Genomic DNA, 19,286 nt, shown 5'->3' on the forward strand with positions numbered 1-19,286 from the left:
AGAAGCTAATTCTTGCGGGAGGAGTACAAGACAGGAAATCATCAAACTCAGGGCTAAAATCAATCAAGTAGAAACGAGGAGAACCATACAAAGAATCAACAAAACCTGGAGCTGGTTCTTTGCGAAAATCAACAAGATAGATAAACCCTTAGCCAGACTAACCAAAGGGCACAGAGACAGTATTCAGATTAACAAAATTAGAAATAAAAAGGGAGATATAACAACAGAAACTGAGAAAATTCAAAAAATCATCAGATCCTACTTCAAAAGCCTATACTCAACACAACTGGAGAATCTGGAGAAAATGGACAGTTTCCTAGACAGATATCAAACACCAAAATTAAATCAGGATCAAATAGATCATCAAAACAGTCCCATAACCCCTAAAGAAATAATAGGGGTCATAGAAAGTCTCCCAAGCAAAAAAAAAACATGGAACCAGATGGTTTTAGTGCAGAATTCTATCAGACCTTCAAAGAAGACCTAACACCAATACTCTTCAAACTATTCCACAAAATAGAAACAGAAGGAACACTACCCAACTCGTTCTCTGAAGCCACAATTACGCTGATACCAAAACCACACAAAGATCCAACAAAGAAAAAGAACTTCAGGCCAATTCCCCTTATGAATATCGATGCAAAAATACTTAGTAAAATTCTTGCCAATCAAATCCAAGAACACATCAAAATGATCATTCACCACGATCAAGTAGGCTTCATCCCAGGGATGCAGGAATGGTTCAATATAAAAAAATCCGGTTCTGGGGCGGCGGCTGCAGCGGCGGAAGCGGCAGCAGTGGCTGCTCCAGCTGAAGGGCCATCAGCAGTGGAACCAAGGCATCACAGGGACCAGTTAGGCCCTGCGCCCACGACCACTGACCTTCGCTGCAGCCGGGCAGCAAGCAGCTGCAGTTGTGCGGCGCCTTTCCTGCACGGAGGCCACTTCAGAACTCGGCCTCCCACCAGTCAGGAGAGGAGCATCCATCTCGGTTCCGTACTCCAGGAATCGGACAGACTGAGGTACACAAACATAATCCGAGGCCAACACCGCGGTGGTCTGAGCCCGACGGGCGTTGGCCTGCACCCAGGCCCTGGGCGGGTCGGGGGGCCATCGGGGTGCCAACCCAACCAGGAGGTTTTTTGCCCAGGCCTGCGAGCGCGCCGCCGCCATTTTGCCTGCAGGACGACAGAGAGCTCAGGCGGGCAGACCTGTAACAGGCATGGCCTAAGGCTAACAAAGCGGGGTTCCAGGCCCCAAAAGGCACAGGACTGACCCCAAGAACTGGGCGGCTTGGTGGGCCATCTGTGAGTCAACCCGCCCAGGTGATTGTTAGCAAAGCAGACTCTCCTGGCGCTTTCAGGGAGCGCGGGCGCGCACGCCCGCCATCCTAGTCATCTGGCAAACCCAATTAACAGTCATAGCCCTAGGGGAACTTTGCTCGGACCTTGGCCTCCCAGGCTTTTGCCTGGACTCAGGGACTGGGCGGCCAGGCTAACCTTGTGTGCGACAGCCTGGTTGGCAGATGGGCTGCCCAGCGGAGTGAGCAGAACACAGGGGAGGTCACAGTAGCATACACCATCGGCACTCCCTGGGAGTGCACACGGGCTCCATCTGCTCCACAGACACAATCTGGGGCAAGGCCTCAGGCAGAAGCCCTTAGCTCTACTCTCTCCGCTTCCGGATCCAGATCAGTCTGGGCGGCAGCATTACATCTCCAAGTCCTGCAAGTGGCTAGCTGGGCTTCCGGGCGGCCAGCTGGGAGAAGTCAGTGTGCTCCAGTGAATCCAGCGGGCCCCAGCGAGAGCCTTCGGGTGCCTGCTTTGGGATCGGAACAGCCTGGGCAGCAGCACACTGTCTACAAGCAGTGCAGGAGGTAAGCTGTGCACCAGAGGCCAACTGGGAAGGGGCAGCTTGCACTGGTGAGTCCAGCACTGACAAGATAAACTAACACCAGTGAGATCTAGATGGCAAAAGGCAAACGCAGGAACGTCACTAACAGAAATCAAGGCAATATGGCAACATCTGAACCCAATTCTCCTCTACCAACATGTCCTGGATACCCCATCACACCAGTAAAACAAGATTTGGATTTAAAATCACTGGTCATGATGCTGGTACAGGAACACATGAAGGTCATACATAAAGAAATTCAGGAGAAAATGGATCAAAAGTTAGAAGCCCTTGCAAGGGAAACACAAAAATCATTGAAAGAAATCCAGGAGAATACAAAAGCCAACAAGGAGGAAATGCAAAAAACACTTAAAGAAATACAGGAGAACTTTGCTCAACAGGCTGAGGTCATGAAAGACGAAACACAAAAATCTCTTAAAGAAATACAGGAGAACTTTGGTCAACAGGCTGAGCTCATGAAAGAGGAAACACAAAAATCTCTTAAAGAATTACAGGAAAACACAAACATGCAAGTGAAGGAGCTAAACAAAACCATCCAGGATCTAAAATCAGAAGTAGAAACAACTAAGAAAACTCAAAGGGAGACAACTTTGGAGATAGAAAGCCTTGGGAAGAAATCAGGGGACAGAGATACAAATATCAACAACAGAATACAAGAGATAGAAGAAAGAATCTCAGATGCTGAAGATTCCATAGAAACCATGGACTCAACAGTTAAAGAAAATGCAAAATGCAAAAAGCTTGTAACCCAAAATATCCAGGAAATCCAGGACACAATGAGAAGACCAAACCTAAGGATTATAGGCATAGATGAGAGTGAAGATTTACAACTTAAAGGGCCAGCAAATATCTTCAATAAAATTATGGAAGAAAACTTCCCTAACCTAAAGAGAGAGATGCCCATGAATATACAAGAAGCCTACAGAACTCCAAACAGACTGGACCAGAACAGAAATACTTCCCGTCACATAATAATCAAAACACCAAATGTTCTAAACAAAGAAAGAATACTAAAGGCAGTAAGAGAAAAAGGCCAAGTAACATATAAAGGAAGACCTATCAGAATCACAGCAGACTTTTCACCTGAGACTATGAAGGCTAGAAGGTCCTGGGCAGATCTCATGCAGACTCTAAGAGAACACAAATGCCAACCAAAACTACTATATCCAGCAAAACTCTCAATCACCATAGATGGAGAAACTAAGATATTTCATGACAAAACCAAGTTTACCCAATATCTATCCACAAACCCGGCCCTAAAAAGGATAATAGGAGGACAACACCAATACAAGGAGGGAAACTTCACCCTGGAAAAAGCAAGATAGTAACCTTTCATCAAACCCAAAAGAAGTTAAGCATTCAAATTTAAAAAATAACGTCAAAAATGATAGGAAGTAACAATCACTATTCCTTAATATCTCCTAACATCAATGGACTTAATGCCCCAATAAAAAGACACAGACTAACTGATTGGATACGTAAACAGGACCCTACATTTTGCTGCTTACAGGAAACACACCTCAGGGTCAAAGACAAACACTACCTTAGAGTAAAAGGCTGGAAGACAATTTTACAAGCAAATGGTCTCAGGAAACAAGCTGGAGTAGCCATTTTAATATCAGATAAAATTGACTTTCAACCCAAAGTCATCAAAAGAGACCCTGAGGGACACTTCTTGCTGGTCAAAGGAAAAATACAAAAAGAAGAACTGTCAACCCTGAACATCTATGCCCCAAATGCAAGGGCACCCTCTTTCGTAAAAGAAACTTTATTAAAACTAAAAGCACACATTGCACCTAACACAATAATTGTGGGTGACTTCAACACTGCACTTTCCTCAATGGACCGATCAGGAAAACAGAAACTAAACAGGGACACAATGAAACTAATTGAAGCTTTGGACCAATTAGATTTAACAGATATATATAGAACATTCTATCCTAAAACAAAAGAATATACCTTTTTCTCAGCACCTCATGGTACCTTCTCCAAAATCGACCATATAATTGGTCACAAGACAGACCTCAACAAATATAAGAAGATCGAACTAATCCCATGCCTCCTATCTGATCACTATGGAGTAAAAGTGGTCTTCAATAGCAACAGAAACAACAGAAAGCCCACATACACGTGGAAACTGAACAATACTCTACTCAATGATACCTTGGTCAAGGAAGAAATAAAGAAAGAAATTAAAGACTTTTTAGAACACAATGAAAATGAAAACACAACATACCCAAATCTATGGGACACAATGAAAGCAGTGCTAAGAGGAAAACTCATAGCCCTGAGTGCCTCCAAAAAGAAAATGGAGAGAGCATACATTACCAGCTTAATGACACACCTGAAAGCCCTGGAACAAAAAGAAGCTATTTCGCCCAGGAGGAGTAGAAGGCAGGAAATCATCAAACTCAGGGCCGAAATCAATCAAGTAGAAACAAAGAGAACCATACAAAAAATCAACAATACCAGGAGCTGGTTCTTGGAGAAAAGCAACAAGATAGATAAACCCTTAGCCAGAATGACCAAAGGGCACAGAGAAAGTATCCAAATTAACAAACTTAGAAATGAAAAGGGAGATATAACAACGGAAACTGAGGAAATCCAAAAAATCATCAGATCGTACTACAAGAGCCTATACTCAACACAACTGGAGAATCTGGAGGAAATGGACAATTTCCTTGACAGATACCAAATACCAAAATTAAATCAGGACCAACTAGACCATCTAAACAGTCCCATAATGCCTAAAGAAATAGAAGGAGTCATAGAAAGTCTTCCAACCAAAAAAAGCACAGGACCAGATGGCTTCAGTGCAGAATTCTACCAGACCTTCAAAGAAGAGTTAACACCAATACTCTTCAAACTATTCCACAAAATAGAAACAGAAGGAACACTACCCAATTCCTTCTACGAAGCCACAATTACGCTGATACCAAAGCCACACAAAGATCCAACAAAGAAAGAGAACTTCAGACCAATTTCCCTTATGAACATCGATGCAAAAATACTCAAAAAAATTCTTGCCAACCGAATCCAAGAACACGTCAAAACGATCATCCACCATGATCAAGTAGGCTTTATCCCGGGAATGCAGGGTTGGTTCAATATACGGAAATCCATCAATACAATCCACTACATAAACAAACTCAAAGAACAAAACCACATGGTCATTTCATTGGATGCTGAAAAAGCATTTGACAAAATTCAGCATCCCTTCATGCTTAAAGTCTTGGAGAGAACAGGAATTCAAGGCCCATACCTAAACATAGTAAAAGCAATATACAGCAAACCGGTAGCCAGCATCAAACTAAATGGAGAGAAACTTGAAGCAATCCCACTGAAATCAGGGACCAGACAAGGCTGCCCCCTTTCTCCTTATCTTTTCAATATTGTACTTGAGGTACTAGCTCGGGCAATTCGACAACATAAGGAGGTCAAAGGGATACAAATTGGAAAGGAAGAAGTCAAACTATCATTATTTGCAGACGACATGATCGTCTACCTAAGTGACCCAAAGAACTCCACTAGAGAGCTCCTACAGCTGATAAACAACTTCAGCAAAGTGGCAGGTTATAAAGTCAACTCAAGCAAATCAGTGGCCTTCCTATACTCAAAGGATAAGCAGGCTGAGAAAGAAATTAGGGAAATGACCCCCTTCACAATAGCCACAAACAGTATAAAGTATCTTGGGGTGACTCTTACCAAACATGTGAAAGATCTGTATGACAAGAACTTCAAGACTCTGAAGAAGGAAATGGAAGAAGACCTCAAAAAATGGGAAAACCTCCCATGCTCATGGATCGGCAGAATCAATATAGTTAAAATGGCCATTTTGCCTAAAGCACTATACAGATTCAATGCAATACCCATCAAAATCCCAACTCAATTCTTCACAGAGTTAGAAAGAGCAATTATCAAATTCATCTGGAACAACAAAAAACCCAGGATAGCTAAAACTATTCTCAGCAACAAAAGGAAATCTGGGGGAATCAGTATCCCTGACCTCAAGCAATACTACAGAGCAATAGTGTTAAAAACTGCATGGTATTGGTACAGTGACAGGCAGGAGGATCAATGGAACAGGATTGAAGATCCAGAAATGAACCCACACACCTATGGCCACTTGATCCTCGACAAAGAGGCTGAAAACATCCAATGGAAAAAAGATAGCCTTTTCAACAAATGGTGCTGGTTCAACTGGAGGTCAGCATGCAGAAGAATGCGAATTGATCCATCCTTGTCTCCTTGTACTAAGCTCAAATCCAAATGGATCAAGGACCTCCACATAAAGCCAGACACTCTGAAGCTAATAGAAAAAAAACTGGGGAAGACCCTTGAGGACATCGGTACAGGGAGAAAGTTTCTGAACAGAACACCAATAGCGTATGCTCTAAGAGCAAGAATTGACAAATGGGACCTCATAAAATTACAAAGTTTCTGTAAGGCAAAGGACACCATCAAGAGGACAAATCGGCAACCAACAAATTGGGAAAAGATCTTCACCAATCCTACATCAGATAGAGGGCTAATATCCAATATATATAAAGAACTCAAGAAGTTAGACTCCAGAAAACCGAACAACCCTATTAAAAAATGGGGTACAGAGTTAAACAAAGAATTCTCACCTGAAGAACTTCGGATGGCGGAGAAGCATCTTAAAAAATGCTCAACTTCATTAGTCATTAGGGAAATGCAAATCAAAACAACCCTAAGATTTCATCTTACACCAGTCAGAATGGCTAAGATTAAAAATTCAGGAGACAGCAGGTGTTGGAGAGGGTGTGGAGAAAGAGGAACACTCCTCCACTGCTGGTGGGGTTGCAAATTGGTACAACCACTCTGGAAATCAGTCTGGCGGTTCCTCCGAAAACTGGGCACCTTACTTCCAGAAGATCCTGCTATACCACTCCTGGGCATATACCCAGAAGACTCCCCACCATGTAATAAGGATACATGTTCTACTATGTTCATAGCAGCCCTATTTGTAATTGCCAGATGCTGGAAAGAACCCAGGTATCCCTCAACAGAAGAGTGGATGCAAAAAATATGGTATATCTACACAATGGAGTACTATTCAGCCATTAGAAACAATGAATTCATGAAATTCTTAGGCAAATGGATGGAGCTAGAGAATATCATACTAAGTGAGGTAACCCAGGCTCAAAAGGTGAATCATGGTATGCACTCACTAATAAGTGGATATTAACCTAGAAAACTGGAATACCCAAAACATAATCCACACATCAAATGAGGTACAAGAAGAAAGGAGGAGTGGCCCCTGGTTCTGGAAAGACTCAGTGAAACAGTATTCAGCAAAACCAGAACGGGGAAGTGGGAAGGGGTGGGTGGGAGGACAGGGGAAGAGAAGGGGGCTTGCGGGACTTTCGGGGAGTGGGGGGGCTAGAAAAGGGGAAATCATTTGAAATGTAAATAAATTATATCGAATAATAAAAAAAAAAATCCATCCGTGCAATCCACTACATAACAAACTCAAAGAAAAAAAAAACACATGGTCATTTCATTAGATGCTGAAAAAGCATTTGACAAAATTCAGCATCCTTTCATGCTAAAAGTCTTGGAAAGAACAGGAATTCAAGGCCCATACCTGAACATAGTTAAAGCAGTATACAGCAAACCGGTAGCCAACATCAAACTAAATGGAGAGAAACTTTAAGCAATCCCACTAAAATCAGGGACTAGATAACGCTGTACCTTTTCAATATAGTAGTTGATGTTCTAGCTAGACAACATAAGGAGGTCAAAGGGATACAAATTGGAAAGGAAGAAATGATCACTATTTGCAGATGATATGATAGTATACTTAAGTGACCCAAAAAACTCCAGCAGAGAACTCCTACAGCTGATAAACAACTTCAGCAAAGTGGCTGTTTATAAAATCAACTCAAGCAAATCAGTTGCCTTCCTATACTCAAAGGATAAACAGGCTGAGAAAAAAATTAGGGAAATGACACCCTTCACATTGGCCACAAACAATATAAAGTATCTTGGTGTGACTCTAACCAAACAAATAAAAGATCTGTACTGGAAGAATTTCAGGTCTCTGAAGAAGGAAATTGAAGACCACAGAAAATGGAAAAATCTGCCATGCTTGTGGACTGGCAGGATTAATATAGTTAAAATGGCCATCTTTCCAAAAGCAATATACAAATTCAACACAATTCCCATCACAATCCCAACTCAGTTCTTCACAGAGTTAGAAAAAGCAATTCTCAAATTTATTTGGAATAACAAAAAACCCAGGATAGCTAAAACTATTCTCAACAGTAAAAGAACCGCTGGGGGGAATCAGTATCCCAAACCTCAAGCAATACTACAGAGCAATAGTGTTAAATACTTCATGGTATTGGCACAGCAACAGGCAAGTGTACCAATGGAATAGAATTGAAGACCCAGAAATGAACCCACACACCTATGGTCACTTGATCTTTGACAAAGGTGCCCAAAATATCCATGGAAAAAAGATAGCCTTTTCAACAAATGGTGCTGGTTTAACTGGAGGGCAGTATGAAGAAGTATGCAAATTGATCCATTCTTATCTCCTTGTACTAAGCTCAACTTCAAGTGGATCAAAGACCTCCACATAAAGCCAGACAAATCATTTGCAAGGGGAAATCATTTGCAATGTAAATAAAAAATAAATGAAAATAAAAATGAAAAAAAAAAAAGCCAGACACACTAAAACTAATAGAAAGGAAATTGAGGAAACCCCTTGAGGATATGGGCACAGGGGAAAAAAGTTCCTGAACAGAACACCAATAGCTTATGCTCTAAGATCAAGAATTGACAAATGGGACTTCATAAATTTACAAAGTTTTTGTAAGGCAAAAGAACAAATTGTGAAAATATCTTCACCAATCCCATATCCAATAGAGGGCTAATATCCAATATATACAAAGAACTCAAAAGTTAGACCCCAGGGAACCAAATAACCCTATTAAAAATGGGGTACAGATCTAAACAAAGAAGTTTCACCTGAAGAAATTCGTATGGCTGAGAAGCACCTTAAGAAATGCTCAACATCATTAGTCATTAGAGAAATGCAAATCAAAACAACCCTGAGATTTCACCTCACACCAGTCAGAATGGCTAAGGTTAAAAACTCAGGAGACAGCAGGTGTTGGCAAGGATGTGGAGAAAGAGTAACACACTTCCACTGCTGGTGGGATTTCAAGATGGTACAACCACTTTGGAAATCAGTCTGGCTGTTCCTCAGAAAACTGAACATGACACTTCCGGAGGACCCTGATATACCACTCCTGGGCATATACTCAGAGTATTCCCCAACATGCAACAAGGACACATGCTCCACTATGTTCATAGCAGCCTTATTTATAATAGCCAGAAGCTGGAAAGAACCCAGATGTCCCTCAATGGAGGAATGGATACAGAAAATGTGGTATATTTACACAATGGAATACTACTCTGCAATTAAAAACCATGAATTCATGAAATTTTAGGCAAATGGTTGGAACTGGAAAATATCATCCTAAGTGAGGTAACCCAATCACAAAAGAATACACATGGAAGTCAATCACTGATAAATGGATATTAATTAGCTCAGAAGCTCTGAATACCCAAGACATAAGTAGCATATCAAATGACTCCCAGGAATAAGTAAAGAGAGGGCCCTGCTCCTGGAAAGGAGTGATCTAGCATTGCAGGGGAGTACCAGGACAAAGAAAAAGGAGGGAGGTGATTGGAGAATGGGTGGAGAGAAGAAGGCTTATGGGACATATGGGGAACAGGGAACTGGGAAAGGGGAAAACATCAGGAATGTAAACAAAGAATTTAGAAAATAATAATAAGAAAGAAAGAAAGAAAGAAAGAAAGAAAGAAAGAAAGAAAGAAAGAAAGAAAGAAAGAAAGAAAGAAAGAAAGAAAGAAAGAAAGACTTGGACTGAAAAAAAAAGTCCTTGAATGTAGGGTGAATAAGTTACTTTATCCCAAATAATTTATTAATTTAGCACAAAATAAAATACCACTTTGAAGTAAATATTCACTAAAAGTTCATTTTGTCCCGGGTTACAAGGTATTTGCCCTTTAGTTAGAGAGAGAAAGCTTTTAAATTATTTTAATAGTCATTCAGAGTAACATAAAATAATATATAGTAGCAGCACACAGCAAGCCGGAGATTTCCCTCAACAAGCTCTGCTTACTCATCACATTTTTACCGTTTCATAGTGCAAATAGAATACCAAGATAAATGAAGATATTGTTTCATGGAGCTAAGTATATTCAATTTTAGAGCCTGTAATTTATACTGTTTGCACTGTCAATTACAGGGGCTGGGGAGATGGTTCCATTTGTAAAACAATTCACCTATAAGCAAAAGAACTTGAGTTAGGATGGCCAGGACCCATCCATGGAAAAGCTGGACATGACAGAACACTTCCATAACTCCACACCGGGCATGGCAGTGCACCTTTACAATTCCACACTGGGCACGGTGGTCCACCTTTCTAACTCTAAAGCTTGGGCACTGGAGATTAAACTGGCTGATCATGATGTTTCCTGGCCAGCCAATCTAATCAATGGTAAACTCTGGGTTCAGGGAGAGACCCTGTGGCAAAAGGTAAGTTGACAAGACATAGAAAAGAATTGATTTCAACCTGTGGCCTCCCCATATACACACATGCACACTCAGTCACATGCATGGACGCACACACACACACACAAAAGTTTATACAACACACACACACACACACACACATACATGTTAAAAAACATGCAGCCAAACAAAAATATCTTTTAAAATGAAAATAGAATAGAAGATTAAGGTTAATTTTTGAATTAGAATTCAAACTAATCTTATTTACCCAAAGAACAAGCTGATGATATATCAGTTCCGTTGTTCTCTACCTTTGAAAATTTGGAGGTTCTAAAAAACCTTCAAGCCTGTATTGGCACATTCTGCCTGATCTCCACTTTCTTAAAGCTTTTTCAAAGAATTATCCTAACGTCCTAGGGCTGAGACTTCAGGTCTGAGCGCGTGTGGCTCTTCCAGTATTTTCCATTTAATAGTAGGAGCATTGGCAGAATAATATGACTTCCCATAACTTCAAAATCTTATAGAAACTTCAAATTTTTTCTGAAGATTGTTTTTCTCAGTTTTTTTTTTTTTTGAGAAAAACTTTGTGGAATCCAAATGTTTATCACTGGGATTTATCTCGTAGAATTGGAAAGGTGTGTTTTGCCAGTCATAAATGGACTGTCATCCCCCACAGATTTCAAGTTTAATTCAAAAACTCTCTCTCCCAAGCTGCTAAATTTGGCAAGCTACACTCTCCTCTCCATATGCCATCCTTAGGGGATTCTATATATATTGTCCATAATGGATTCTACTTAGGTTGTCTGGAAAGTAGATCTTATGGTCACAGAAGGGCCATTAAAGGGAATTTGAAAACAGATACACGAAGTTGAAGTATTCATTTGTAGCAGTCTCCATGTTGGATGGGTTATGCTAATTGATATTCAAGGAATGACTCCATAGGCCCCAAGCTTATATCAGAGTGCTCATACTTGTATTCCTTACGTACTTGTTTGATATTCCCTCTGGAGAAGGAAATAGTAGAGCATGGTCTGCAAAGAAAGTATAAGAGATAAATGAATTGTCTCTAAACTCAGACTTCGTTTCCATTCCATCCTCTTGTTCAGAGACTTCGATGTTCCGAACGGCTATCTTTTTTTCATTAATTACATCAGCTCTGCTTTTGTTATGTCTTGTTAGAGAAAAGAAAGTTTCCATCTTTCTCTCCTGGACCGTAGTGTGAAGTAGATATGCTTTCAAACATGTAGAATCTTAAACATCTCTGGTCAGGTTGGGGGAGATTTTCAAATAGCTTTTTCCATATCCAGACGCTAACGTTCCTCAAATGTCTGTGCCTCTTCACTCTCCCTGCTCCCTTATTGGGAACACAGGCTTTTCTCTCCACCTGGCTTTCATTTTCAAGCCTGATAGTTCTCAAGAGCAACAAACTTTCCCCAAGGTCTCCCAGTTTCCCAGTTTCATCCTGTCTCAATAATGCTGAAACTATTTTTCTAGTTTCTTTCTTAAAAAAACAAAAAACAAAAAACAAAACAAAAAAAAAAAACGTCCAAAAAACAAAAAACAATAAAACAACAACAACAACAAAAAAAAAACCAAGCCCACTTTTCTTCTGTCAAATGATTTTCAGGAGATCTCTCCCTCTGCAGAGCATGTAAGCAGCTCTCCCTTGGACAGTATGTTTAGAGTCCTTGTCCTGTCTCTCAGCTAATGATATACTTAACAGCTGTGTGAATCACAGACACCTTTACTGGGCTGATCATTGTTGAGGTATTGTAGACACCATGATTATTTGAATTAGATGTTGTTTTTTGGGTTTTTTTGGGGGGGTAGGGCAGGGGTTGAGACAGGGTTTCTCTGTAGAGCCTTGGCTGTTCTGGAGTGGTTTATCACTCTGGAATAGCAAATGACAGAGTAAGACTGGTCAAGCGTGGGTGTGTGTGATTTCTTCCAGTGTCTTTGGAAGGCTTTCTTTTTTCAGGAAAGGAAGAAAATGGCCATCATGAGAGCATTTGGAAAGAAAAGGTGCTCAGAACTCTGCATGCTCAACAAATGCTAATTGTAATCTGATTTGCTATGATAAAGGACAGAGGGGCACACCCACACAAAGCAATTGTATTTTTGCTCACGTGAAATGTGCCAACCTACAAAGTTGCCATTGACTAAAACGCGATGTTGAGAACTTCATACCCAGTTTCGGCTGCACAGCAGCAATACCACATACTCACCCGCCACTGGCTTCCAATGAAAATTACACATATCATTGGCTTCTGCTCTACATTGATATCAAGCAAACACTGCAAAAAAAACAGATTCTGGAGTTACAGCCAACTCACAAGTTACAAGCCTTATGGACATTGTTTTAGTTTGCCTTCCTATCATGATCAAAAGCAACTTCAGAAGGAAAGGAATTACTTGATTTAGATGTCCCAATCTCAGTCCATTATTGAGATAAGTCAGGACAGGTACTCAAGCTGCAGTTGAGGCAGGAACCATGTTGGACACATATCTGCTTACTGGCTGGCTTCCAGACTCATATTCAGATACTTTCTTAAACATCCCAGACCCACTGGACCTAAGGATGGTACCACCCACAGTGGGCTGAGCCCCCCCTCTGCCATCAGTTAGAAATGGAGAAAATACCTCCACCCATAGGCCAGTATGACGGAGTCAGTTCCTCAACTGAGGTTTCTTTTTTCCAGATGTGTCAAGCTGCCAACGAAGATTAGCAACCAGAGTTTGGGCAAATTAGTTCTCTGTGGCTCTGTTTCCATATCTATAAAATGTGATTATACAGAGCTACCAAGCTGGGTTTGGGGGACGTAGAGGGATTAAATGAATATAATAAAGATGTTTAAGTTAGAATTTTTGATCAATGCATTAAGATAAATATAAGATAAACTATACTACAAAGTATACCTTTTATTTTGATGATTTAAAACTTAATAATTTTAATTATATGTTTGTGGGAGGAGATATGCAAAGGGTACTGGTACCCTTGGCCAGAAGTGGAAGTCCATTCTGGAGCTGGAGTTACAGGTAATTTTGAACTGCCCCCTTCTTGGGTGGTGGGAACTTGGGAACTGGCTTAATTGATTTCCGCTACAAGAGCTCTTAAATGCTGAGAATTTTTTTCCTTTTTTTTTTTGTTTGTTTTGTTTTTCAAGACATGGTTTCTCTGTGTAGCCCTGGCTCTTAGAACTCACTCTGTAGACCAGGCTTGCCTTGAACTCAGAAATCCACCTTCGTCTACCTCCCAAGTGCTAGGATTAAAGGAATGCACCACCACTACTCAGCCACTGAGAAATCTTTTTAACCCATGATTCTTTGTTTTTGGTCTTACTCCATAGCCTAAGCTGGCCTCAAACTTGTAGCAGTCCTCCTGCTTCAGCTTTCCATGGTTTTAGATTTGTAGGTGTGTTCTACTATAGACATGTAGGTGTGGTCTGGCCGCAAATGCAAATCTAAAAAGACAGTTTTAACGGGGCCCAGAGAATGGTCCAGTGGAGTCAGGATTTGGGGAGGGTGTGTAAGAACTCTCAGGTGACAGCTGTACCCTTGCCATCCTTTGAGGTGGGATATGGAGGTATTGCCTCCCATATCAGATGTAGTAACTGGGGAGACCAGATTGAGACCATTATTCAGAGTGGGCCAGCCCAGTGTTTCTAGGCTGAGATGATTGTTTAAACATGCCTAAGGGGAAAAAAAGCAACTGTTGACAAAAGAGCATATCTACCCCTGGAGAGGGACACATTCTTCCCTGACACATCTAATGTGACTAGGTCCCAGGGTTACACAGGAACCTTACTGCCATGTCAGCCATCAGCCTGTTTGTTGTTGTTGCTGTTGCTGTTGTTACTGTTTCTCTTTCTCTCTCTCTCCATCTCTCTTTCCATCTCTTTGTCTCTGCACCCCTGACTTTCTGTCTCTCTTGGTTTCTCTATTTCTGTCTCTCTCTGAAATATAATCATATATAGCCCTGACTGGCTTTGAATTTTCTACATAGCCAGTGTTGAGTTTAATCTTCTCAGCTTCCTCCCTCAACCTCCCAAGTTGGAATTCCAGAAACCATCACACCCGAGTCGGGACTATTTACTAAAGAGATCCTGCGCAAGTACATGACATACCAGAGAAAACCAGAAAACAGGGGTTTCTAGAGGCTGGATGGGATGTAGGCCTAGCATATGCGAGGTTCTGGATTCATCTCTGCAACTGCCTAAGTGGACGAGGAGATGTACTATCATCTCAGAAAGAAAATAACCAAAGCTGAGGCCTTCCCAACAACCAGGAGTTTTCAACAATCAGAAGGTTCCCATGGGCGAGCAATCAACCTCACCCACTCTTCTCCCGAATTCTTCCTCTACAGATCCCACTGTTGCCTTACAGAAAAGTTCAAGGGGGAAAACCTCGTCTCCGCACCTATTGCTCTTTCTTATTTTGTTTTTTGTTTTGTTTTGTTTTTTGTTTTGTCAATTACTGTATCCCTTGAAAATACAGAGACAGTATCCAGACAGTAGGAAGGAGACAGCACTTTCAGATCCGGTCAAGGTCAGACTGTTGATGGGAGGACGGAGACGCTTCCATGATGAATTAGATAGCCATTGCCGTTGAAACTGACTGCGGACGATCATGGCAGGGCACAAAGTCAAACTGGAGGCTGGGCCAAGTTTCAGCCAGGAAGGAAAGGGAGCCAAGAAGGAAAGGGAGCAGCACTAAAGGAAGAGGCAGAAATAAGGTAATTTTTATAATAATTTTGTATAATACATGCTATTCTAGAGCAGGCAAATTGGGTTTGTCATTAACTGAAACCCTCAAGTTATTTTCATAGGAAATAGCCTCCTGTGTGAGATCTACCTCATCCTGTACTTACACAGGAAGGGATATAATTCTAAAATAACCTTGTCTTTGTCTCTCTCTTTTCCATTTCGGACTGCACAGTGGGGCTCTTCTGTTCTCCATTTCCCATGGCTTCTGAGGAAGGTCAGTTAAAGCACCTTGAACGGTTTATGCTCTCAGTGCTATTAATATTTTCTCTTCACTCTGTAGGTCTATTTCCTTATTAAGTAAATAAAAATTTTAAATGCAAAAGAACATCGAGAAGTTGTAAGCTATTTAAAAATCTCTCACCCAATAGTAAGTAATAAGAAATCTGTCAGTTTCTGCTTGATTACTTCCAGCAGTAAATCACTACCTTATTAAACTATTGGAAACCTACATATGTAGGAAAGATCTTTTGCAAACTTAAACAAAATCCATATTCATGGAGTTTCTAGCCATTTGCTCATGTTTTATCTCCTAGAGGAATACAGCTCGTGCTTAGCTGGAATTCCACAATTTTAAGATTCCCCCCACCCCACCCCTGCCTCACAATACAAGACAGTTATGTCTTCTTTTCTCTGAACATCAGGCCCAGATGTAACCTAAGAGCAGAGTTCATTCTGCTGTCATTTAGCATGCATATTAGGTTTGTGGTCAGCTCAAACCCCCCAATGATTTCCATAGGAAATACATGCAGACGCCAGCTCTGTTCCATCCTGTTTTGTATGTGGGTACCCAAAGGAACTGAAGAAAATCTTAACACATTAGACTCCATTCTGTTCATTTTGCCCCTGGGTTCAAGACTTTTGGATGCACTCTTCTTATTCAAAAAGACTGATGTTTGAAAACGAACTAGTCTTGTATTCCAGCTTTGGATTTTGGTGGCTAATTATTAATTTGTTCTTGAGTATTATCTTTGCTTCATCCATGGATGAAACAGTTGAATGGGAAAGTTCTTCAGCGGTCATCTCTGGACTTATAGATCCTTGAGTATCTTGAGGTATATCTAGGGCAAGTATTCCAACATGAAATCACTGAGGGATGACATTAGTACTAAACACAGAAAAGGTGAATATTATTAAGAAGAATTAAAGACAAGCACAATGATGACAATTAAGATCAAAGGGTTGCTATTTCAAAAACCATTGTTGACATGGGGTGTATAAAAGAGAGCCATGCAGAATGGAGCACAGTATCGAGGGTTGAAGAATAAACCTCAGGTCCCAGATACCCATGGCAGCAGCAATGCTATCATTGGCCTGGCTTCTGGTGTGATTTGAATTCTGGCCTGAAACTCTTTCTACTCACATTCTGAGCTCACTTGTCTAGTTCTACGATGTACTTTTCATATCAAGTTGTATGCTTTGAGTGGATTCCATTTCTGTTCCTATCCAAAGCCTGCCCCACGCTCCACCCCGTTGCTTATAAGGAATATCACAACCGTTTTCAAGTGCTATTTAGTTTGCAATTTCTATTTTCTGCCCTAACACTTACAGAGAAAGACGTCACAACCTTGTTACCACCTATATTCCTAGACGTTTCTACATTCCTGAAAGCTGATGACTACTGCCCCATAGGAGAGTCATTCAAGTCTTTTTCTTTGATCATCTAGCAATGATCAGGACTTGGAGGAAATCTTCAAACTGATGTAAACCACACAGCCAACCTTCCCCTCATGGAAGTTCTCATCATTTGAACTAAAAAGACTGTTTATTTACATATACCCACTCACAAAGATAAACCAGTAGTAGGCAGACATTCCAGGCTTGTGGTCCTGTTGGCCTTGAGCAGCACCAGGCTTCCTTATACTTGCTTTGCTCGTTTCTGCACTGATTGCTGGGCTTACCATTTGCTTCTTGAGAGAGAACATTATTACTCTTAACTAATGGCTGTTATTTCGAAAGGCACTATGTAATATTTTTGTATATGTGTGTATCTCAGTAGGACTATTTTATCAATATAAAAATGTAGTTGAATTGCAGTTGGTTGAAATGACAGTGGGTACAGGCATCTATTGCCAAGCTTTAGGAGCTGATTTGGATTCCTGGGACCCATGTGACAGAAGAAGAGAACCAACTCCCACCAGCTCTACTCTCATCTATACACTAACACTGTTCTCTGCCTGCTGCATAAGTGAACAAACCAGTCAAGAAGAAATCGGATTAGGAATCTCTTACTATTGCCAGTAACCTACCCCTGTTAATACTGAGTGCCAGTATCATTAATGAATATAAAAAAGTATCTAAAACCAGAGTTCCGAGGTCCTATATCCTAGAAAGTGTCCTGAGAAAACTCACTAGTTTTCTCTACAATCTGAAAGTACACACCTAACACACCTGTAATATTTACAAACTCCCCTAATGTCACTTGCAACTGGAGGTGATGATGTATTCTGATGAAACTTGCATATGAGCATGACAGACTCTGTAGTTTTACTTGCCTAATGTACCTTTCTTTCTCCTCTGGTGCTGTTCTGCCTTTCTGTTAGGAGAACAACTTCTGTTCCAACTTGTAGCGTGGAGTTCAGCAGGGACTGATCCCAGGCTGTGGCCATGGGTAGGTCAGCAGGCATACCATTTATTCATTGCTTTGGTCCCAGTGATTAGTTCAGGGATAAGTGCCTCACTTCAGAGGTCAACAAACTTAATTACAACCTGACATTCGATTTTATTCTGAGGCCTTCTGGCTTGCAGAAAGCTGTGCTCTTACTCACAACATGCTCAGCCAGTTTCATAGTGTTTGAAAAGAGTTAAAGAGAACAAACCAGCCACTTCCAATGTGTTCTTTTTAAATTTTTTTTTTTTAAAAAGATTTGAAGGAGGGTAGATGGGGAATGGACGGAGACTGGGAAGGGGGAGTAACATTTAAAATGTAAATAAATAAAATAACAGAATTTATTTTAAAAAAAGAAAACAGAAATTAATGGAAAAAAGATTCTATTTGTTTACTTTAAAAAACGTGCGTGTGTGTGTGTGTGTGTGTGTGTGTGTATGTGTGTGTGTGTGTAGACACTGTAACTGTCTTCAGACACACCAGAAAAGAGCATCAGATAACATCAAAGATGCTTGTGAGAGACCATGTCGTTGCTGGGAATTGAACACAGGATCTCTGGAAGAGCAGTCAGTGCTCTTAACCACTAAGTCATCTCTCCTGCCCTGATTCTTTTATAAATACACTGTGTTTATTACTTCTGTGTTTCATACCTGCATGCAATGTATTTTTACCACATTCTTCCTCATTCCTCTTCCCCTGAACTCCTCCCAGATCTATTCTCCGCTTCCTTGCCATTGTGTGTCTTTCTTTTTAATAGCCAGTAAAATCCAATGAGTGCTGTTCATTTACCCGTTAGAATGCAGCCTTCCACTGGAGTGTGTTGACTGACACAGGAGATGATACATACTTCAAAATACTAACTCTCTGTACCCCAGAGGTCACCAAATGTGAACATCTCAAAAACTAGGTATCTGAGTCCCTTAGCCCCTGTCCTGATATGATGACTAGCTTGATCTTTTGTAGGACCAGCCACTTTGATGAAGTTGTTTATCAGCTATAGGAGTTCTCTGATGGAGTTTTTTGGGTCACTTAAGTATACTATCATATCATCTGCAAATAGTGATAGTTTAACTTCTTCCTTTCCAATTTGTATCCTTTTGATCTCCTTATATTCTCTAATTGCTCTAGCAAAGACTTCAAGAACTATATTGAAAAGATATGGAGAGAGAGCGCAGGCTTGTCTAGTCCCTGATTTTCATGGGACTGCTTCTTCAAGTTTGTCTCCATTTAGTTTGATGTTGGCTACTGGTTTTCTGTATATTGCTTTTTCTATGTTTAGGTATGGGCCTTGAATTCCTGATCTTTCCAAGACTTTTAGCATGAAAGGATGCTGAATTTTGTCAAATGCATTTTCAGCATCTAATGAAATGACCATGTGGTTTTTTCTTTGAGTTTGTTTATGTAGTGGATTGCATTGATGGATTTCCTTATA

This window comes from Apodemus sylvaticus, chromosome 20, assembly GCF_947179515.1.
Source record: "Apodemus sylvaticus chromosome 20, mApoSyl1.1, whole genome shotgun sequence".
In the NCBI taxonomy this organism is placed as follows: domain Eukaryota; kingdom Metazoa; phylum Chordata; class Mammalia; order Rodentia; family Muridae; genus Apodemus; species Apodemus sylvaticus.